Source organism: Herpailurus yagouaroundi, unplaced genomic scaffold (assembly GCF_014898765.1).
Source record: "Herpailurus yagouaroundi ecotype Mexico unplaced genomic scaffold, PumYag 295, whole genome shotgun sequence".
Lineage (NCBI taxonomy): Eukaryota > Metazoa > Chordata > Mammalia > Carnivora > Felidae > Herpailurus > Herpailurus yagouaroundi.
In genome coordinates, this window is record NW_024412512.1 from 464,162 (window position 1) to 471,630 (window position 7,469).

General features: G+C 59.7%; 1 long non-coding RNA gene across 1 annotated transcript; it reads right to left on the reverse strand.

The window, feature by feature from the left end:
• Positions 1-406: 406 nt before the first annotated feature.
• LOC121021319 (uncharacterized) lies at positions 407-5,115 on the reverse strand. Its single transcript, XR_005786498.1, has 2 exons — positions 4,233-5,115; positions 407-718 (listed from the first exon to the last, which is right to left on the reverse strand). It is a non-coding gene; the product is annotated as an uncharacterized LOC121021319 (long non-coding RNA).
• Positions 5,116-7,469: the final 2,354 nt, after the last annotated feature.

Genomic DNA, 7,469 nt, shown 5'->3' on the forward strand with positions numbered 1-7,469 from the left:
TCCTGGGGTCCCATTGTTCCTTGGCTGGTGGCCTCCAATCTCCGCCTCCATTGTCAAGTGCCCTTCTCCTGCCTCTTAGAAAAACACTTGTCACTGGGTTTGGGACCTACCCTGATCAGGATGATCTCATCTTGAGATCCTTAATAACATCTGCAAAAAACCTTTTTTTATAAGTAAGCTCAGGGGCGCCTGGGTGGCTCAGTTGGTTAAGCGTCCGACTTCAGCTCAGGTCACGATCTCACAGTCCGTGAGTTCGAGCCCCGCGTCGGGCGCTGGGCTGATGATGGCCCAGAGCCTGGAGCCTGCTTCCGATTCTGTGTCTCCCTCTCTCTCTGACCCTCCCCCATTCATGCTCTGCCTCTCTCTCTCTCAAAAATAAATAAACATTAAAAAAATTTTTTTTAAAAAAGAAGTAAGCTCAAAATCAGTTTCCAGGGTTTATAACATGGACGAATCTTTTTTGGGGCAGGGAGGGTCCCCAGGCAGAGCAGGAAGAGGCCAGGCATGCAGGCCCGGATCCCTAGGGAGCCAGGTATGTTTCCAAATGTTCTGTGGCCTCTCTGCAGCTTGAGGGCAGACTCGGGTCGTTCCCTGAAAGTTCCAGAGGCCCGGTGTTGCCGCTGTCATGCGACCTTGGTGTCGGGACAGCACGGAGCATCATGTCACCCAGGGTTTGCCGTGCTGCTGTCTCCACAGCTCCTGGGGTTCTGCCCGTGGCCTGTAGGACGAGAGAAGAGAACGAGACAGGTGTGTGTTTAACTGGTGTTCTTGAGTCCGAGTTGGCCACCTGCATGGACGACGACACCAGGAGGCCTCAGCCCCGGGGAGCAGCCAGCCCAACCCTGGGACCCTGGGTTGAGCACCAACTGCTCCCTCTTCCCATTTTTTCTATTTTTTCATAACCATTACTCACAGCTCAGCAGCATGAAGCATGTCGTGCCGCCGCCCCCAGCACCCGTCTCCAGAACTTTCCATCTCCCCAGACTGAGACTCTGTCCCCATGAAACACGGACTCCCCGCCCCCTGCCCCACCCCTGGCTCCCACCGTCTATTCTCTGGCTCTGTGGACGGGACTCCTCTGGGACCACCTGTGCGTGGGGTCGCGCAGGACGTGTCCTTCTGTGTCCGGCTCCTGTCACTGCACACAGTGGCCTCCGGGTCCGTCCACGTGGTGGCAGGTGGCAGGACGTCCTTCCTCCCTGGGGCTGGGTCACATTCCAGCGTGTGGATGGACACACCGTGTTTGTCCTTCATCCATGGAGGGACCCTGGGGTGTTTCCACCTTTCGGCCGTTGTGAATCATGCTGCCGTGAATGCGGGGGTGCAGGTGTCTGTCTCAGCCCCTGCTTTCCATTCCCCGGGTGCACGCCCGGGATCTGAGTCGCCGGTCGCGCGGTGATTCCGTGGGTAACTTTTGAGCAGCTGCCGGCTGCTTTGCACAGTCCTCCCCACTGCATGTTGTCCCCAGCTGCGCACAAGGTCAAGTTTCTCCACTGGGCACCGGCTCCCGAGCCAGCCTTGCTGCCGTGGCGTTATTACAGAAGAGATCCTACGTTTGCTTGCTGAGCCTGTATCTACTACTTTTGCCGAAAATGCGGGCGTGGGCACCGGCCCCCAGCGGGTACGACCCTCTGCGGGACAGCCCGTTTGGAGAGATGCCCGCGTGGGAGCTCCCTGTCGGGGCCAGCTCCGAAGCAACGTTTGGGAGGGTGCCTCCTGTACGATGTGGCTGGCCTGCGTCCCCGAGCCTGTGGCCCTGCCGGTGCTCTGCACCAGGTCCGAGTGACCGAGTGTGTGAGTTTCCCGCGGCTGCCACGGCAAATGACCGCACAGAGTGGCTTCAAACAACAGAAATTTGTTCCCACCCAGTTCTGGAGGCCAAAAGTTCAAAATCAGGGTGTCACAGGCTCGCCCTCCCTCTGAAGCCTCCAGGGGATGATCCTCTCCCAGCGTCTGCTGGTTTCCTGGCCATCCCAGGCGCCCCTTGGCTCGTGGACACGTCACTCCAATCCTCGTCTCCGCTGACACGTGGCTTCTCTGTGCGTCTGTGTCCAGTTCCCCTCTTATGAGGACACGATCATCAGATTCAGGCCCACCCTGCTCCAGCGTGACCCCATCTTAACTAATTACTTCTGCAAAGACCCTATTTGCAAATAAGGCCCCATTCACAGGTTCCGAGGGTTGGGACACGTGGGGACCTTTGTCTCTGGGGGACACAACTGAACCCACAACACTGAGGGATGAGAAAACCCACCTTCTAGAGATTAGAAGGAATTCACGTAAATGCCAGTGGAAGAAAAAAGTCAAGCAAATTCTTTTTTATTTAAATGTTCATTTATTTAGAGACAGCGAGTGACAGCGTGAGAGGGGGAGGGGCCGAGAGAGAGAATCCCAAGCAGGCGCAACGTGGGGCTCAAACTCGATACTGAGAGATCACGACCAGAGCCGGTATCAAGAGTTGGTCGCTTCACCGACCGAGCCATCCAGGCGTCCCCAAGCAGATTCTTAGATGACAAGACATTCTGGCCAGAGGAGCCTGGGCAGGCAGGACGACAGAATACAACGTGAAATCCTGGACGGGATCCGGGAGCAGACAGAAGACATTACCGGAGAAATGGGTGAAATCCACTTCCTAAGGCTGGGATTTCTGTGTTACGACACGGGCAGGCCGAGTCCGAGGACCCCGAGGGAGCCCGGCAGGACCAGCCGGGAGGGTCCCCGGCTGCACGAGGGGAAGAAACCAAGCGCACTGCCATTGTCCTGGAACACGTCTGGGATCCGGGTCTTTTCAGGTGCCATCAGGTGTGTGGGGTCAAGGAGGAAAGTACAGAACGACCACCACCAGCTTCCTCGCCTCCCCCATGGAGTGGGAACAGACCCCTGGCTTACTCGGATGCAAGGGTTGCTACGGAGCAGGAGTCGCTGGGGCTGAGCCGAGAAACGGCAGAGACGCGGCCTTTTTGAACCTGAGCCCATGGCTCCAGACCTAGCGGTGTGCCGGGGCCACTTCCTGGAGGGAAGGTCAGGTGTGGACGTGGGGCGGGGGGAGCAAATCATTCGGAAATAAAAAAAAGCTCACTTAGAAAACACGGGCCAGGGTCATTCTTGAACCATAACGTCCTAGAAGAAATTCCACATAGGGATTTTTTTTTTTTAATCCTGGGGTGAGAGAATCGTTCGGAAGCACGCTCTGGAAGCCAGAAACCATAGGCAGAAAGCGTCCGCGATCTGACCATCGATCGACATGTTTAAAACCAATTACACATACGGGTGCACGGTGAATATCCTGAATTGAGAACACCTCTTGTAAATCATCAAGGACCAAGCCAAGAAAAAAAAAAAGAAAAATGAGCAAAGTGTGAAAACGCAGCTCTTAGCAGTGGGATGAGCGGGAAGGGGCCTTCGGCACTGGCGACCGAAGAGCTCACCCGAAGGGAGATGGCGTTTGTGTTCCGTTTTGTTTTTCCAGGAAGGGGCGGCCGTGTGGCTGATGAAGCTTTAAGCCGGTCACAGCGTGTATTCATCCTTCGCACTTATATAGGTGAGCCCCACGCCGATATAAAGCGTAACTTTTTACTAACGGTCCGTATAATCTATTGTAAAAAGTTTAAATTATGCCGCGTCAAGGAAGCCGGGCGGAGGAAGACAAACCCTGTGTGGTCTCACTCCTGCGTGGAATCTGAAACAGAAACCGAGCTCAGGGGGCACAGAGAACAGACTGGCGGATGCCAGAGGCGGGGGCGCGGGAAACGGGTGACGGGGCTCGACAGGTGCAGACTTGCAGTTACAAAGTGAGGAGGTCACCTGTCACGTGCGGGATAGGTAATGAGACTGTATTGTGAATTCGAAAGCTGCTAAGAGAGCGCGGCCTGGAGAAGACGGCGTGCACCTGTGCGTGGTGACGGGCGCCGACCAGGCCCGCTGACATCGGTTGGCCACGTACACGAACACCAAGTCATTGTGTTGTGTGCCTGAGACTAGTACGGTGTCACGTGTCCATTATATGTCAGGTTGCAAAAAAAACCCAAAAAACAAACAAAAAAAAACACGCAGCAGAAAAGAAAGTTTAAATGCACCGGAGGGCTCGTGGCATGCGCGTCAATGTGTGCGTGTTCCAGGCCCGGCGACTCCACTTCTAGAAACACGTCATCCGGGAGTCACCCCCTTCAAGGATGTGCTCTGTGCGTCCAGCGCCCGTGTCCCCGCCGGCGGCCGGAACAGCCCGCGCTCACCTTCGGGATGGCACTTTCACGTGGGGGGATCCCGAGGGGCCGCCCTAAGCGAGAACGCACGTCCGTATCCGGGGACAAGGGAAGAAACGGCCCATCAGACGGCGTGGGAAACAGGCCGTGACCCGGCAACTGCCCGATTCGTCCCTGGCATTCACCCCAGAGAAGTGAGACTTTCGTATCCGCGCAGAGCCCGCGCACGAACACGACGGCCCCCGATGGGCACCGACCCAGGGGCCCCTCAGCAAGCCAGCCGGCACCCGCACGCCGCAGAAAACCACCTGGCGAGACAAAGGCCACACTGCGGAGGGGCAACGGCCGGGTGGGCCCTCGGGGCTTGTGCTCCATGGGAGAAGCGCATCTCCAAAGGCGGGGAGAGAACATTCTCACGATGACACACTCATGGACACGGACAGCAGATCCGTGGGGCCCGGCGGTGGGGGGTGGCAACGGGTCAGCCGGGGGGGCTCTCCGCGGTGACGGGAACGCTCCATATCCTGACGGGGTGCCGGGCACACACGCGGACACGTGGCACAGCGGCTCAGAGCTCCGGCCACCCCGTGCCGGCCCCGCACTAGGCGTCAGCGCGGACGGAGTGGGCGCCGGGTGTAGGGGCTTCCCTGTACGCCCTTTGCGAGTGCCCGTGAACCTGTGGTCATTTCTAAAGAAAGAGTAAAAAACAAACAAAAAAACCTTCAGCAGCACGAAAAAAAAATGATCCCATTCGCATAAAAACACAAACTCCCTGAGGACGCTCACGGGATGCTGACATCGGTCCACTGTGGGGCCGCGTCTCCTGGTGTCTCTTCCTTCCTCCTTTGTCCATTTCGGAGTTAAAAAAAAAAAATGTTGTTCAGGGCGCCAGGCCGGCTCAGTCAGTGGAGCGCATGACTCTTGATCTCGGGGTTGTGAGTTTGAGCCCCACGTTGGGCGTGGAAATTACTTAAAACAAAAAATGCAGAAAAAAATTTTTAAGGAGAACGTATTCTTACGATACAAAAAAAAAAAAAAAACACACAAAAAAAACAGCTCAACATTTTTGGGAGACATCCGCCTGTATTCTGGGAGACGGTGTGTTAGGTTTTCAGCGCGCCGGGTGGTTGCACGGTCGCGTCACTGTCTGTGGTCCCCGGACCCAGCGGTCTGTGATTTTACAGTTGTCACTGTTTTCTCACAGAAGGGTCGCGCAAGGGCAGCGCTAACCCCTGCTCTGACAGGGAATTAGTGTCAGAGCCGGCCCGGGGCCGGGACCTGCTCCCGGACCCCTGCCCTGTCGCCTCCCCGTGCCGACCGACCCCCGGCCCCCGCGATGCCTCGCGGGCCCTGGCAGAACACTGGTGGCCTTCTTGCCGCTACGAGCACGCCGAGAACGTGAAAGACGGGAAGGCGCCCACGCCGCCCGTGCAGTTCTCGGCGCACAGGCGTCCACCGGACCCACGCTGGCCCCGAGCGGGCGCATCTGCCTGTGTCCACGCCTCCAGCCCGGTGCTCACGGACCACTTTTCTTTCCCCCGACGACGGACGTGTACCCCGTGCGTCACTTGGCCCCGCTGACTGTCGCAGCCTTTCCCCCCACGCACCCTGTCCTGTCCTCCCCGCTGGGCCGCGGTCTGCCTTCGCAGTCCTGCCCCCCTGCCCCCGGCGCCCGGCTCTGGACAGACGTCACCTCCTGGAGGAACGGAGCCCTGCGCTCGGCCAGGCCGGAGGTGATCTCCTGTCCGCGGTGGCTGACTTGAAAGTCCCCGAAGGCAGGCTGCTACCCCAAGCTCCCGTGACTGCCGTCGGGCTGGCGTCCTTCTCCTCCGCAGGTCAGTGGTCAGCGTTAGCTGCCTGAGCTCCGCCTCCCTCTCCCCGGGGCTCCTCTCCCCGGCCTGGGCTGGGCTCCCTCCGTGGGCTCCTCTCCCCGGGCCCGGGCTCTCGTCCGGCTCCAGCCAGGCCGGCCGCCCTGTGTGCGCTTCTCTGGGGGTGCTGGAGGCGTGGGGCTCACGTGGTGCCGCCACCGTCTCTCGGGACCCTGCTTTCTCGAGGGCCCCGGGACCGCCCCACGTGCCGAGCGCTCGGAAGCAGAGGGACGGGCGGCGGGGGGTAGGTGCCAGGCGGCTGTCCAACCTGTCCCTTGCCCAGGCAGCCCCCCAGGCCGGAGGGCCGCCTGCCCACTCCTCCTACGGGCAAGAAACGCCGTGTCTTGTTCTGCGTGTGTTTTCTTTGGCTCTAAGCGGAGTGCTGCCTTCCTTGCCCTTCTGGAAATTTCCCCCTGCAAACTATAGTAAAGTCTTAAGACCAAAACCCGGAAAACCCCAACAAACCCTCCACTCGGTGACCCACGGGAAGCAGGGAGAACCTTCTCCATCCTGGCGCCGACAGGACGGCAGACGGGTGTCCCTGTTGGGGAGGGAGGCCGCGGTGGGGTCAGGGGGTGGAAGTCAGGAGGGCGGGATGGAACGAGTGACAAGGGGCAAGCCGAGGGCCCCACATCCAGCCCCGGGGCACTCGCTGTGGGGCCACCCTCTCCGAGCTGTCTTAGGCCCCAGCTCTGACCCGTCCCAGTTCCAGGGCCCAGTGCTCAGCAGGACCTTCTCCCAAAAAGCTGTGCTGACTGCCCGCGGGGATGCCGGGCCCCAGGAGTCCTGGGGGGGGGGGGGGGGGGGGGGGCAGGGCAGGGGCACAATGGGCCCGCTGAACCCTCCCACGGTTCTGGTTCTCCTGAAATTGGATGGACACGGCTGCAGAAAGCCTCAGCCTCTCTCGCGGCCAGCCGGTGGTGCACAAAGCGGGCTGTCGTCCCACATTGTCTGCTGCCCCCGGGGCCACTGTGGAAATCGGGGGCCGAGAGCCCTTCCAGCCAGGCAGGCTCTCTTTGTCCCTGTTTTGTGTGTCATTTTGGGGAGACAATAGGGGACGCTTTCCTTTCCACCCTCCGGACAAGGCTGGTAACAGCTCTCTGCCGACGGCGGTCACGGTCGCACCCTCTTGCGTCTGGGTACTTGAGGGCTCCCTAGGGAGAAGGGGGGCCAGCTCCCGGCCTCGCACCCGCTCCTTCCCCCTGCGGGCTCTGCGGGGACTGGCCGTCCCGCCCAGCAGAATCCTGAACCGTGACCAGCGTCTATTTCCCCTTGGGGTCACCGGGTCTCCCTCGATGGCGAGCGTCTGCAGACGCCGTAGCCGTTGACGGGCTGCGAGAGCGGCTGGACGCAGGAGAGGGCCTCGGGCCGAGGGGCGCGAGGTGGAAACCCTGGCAAA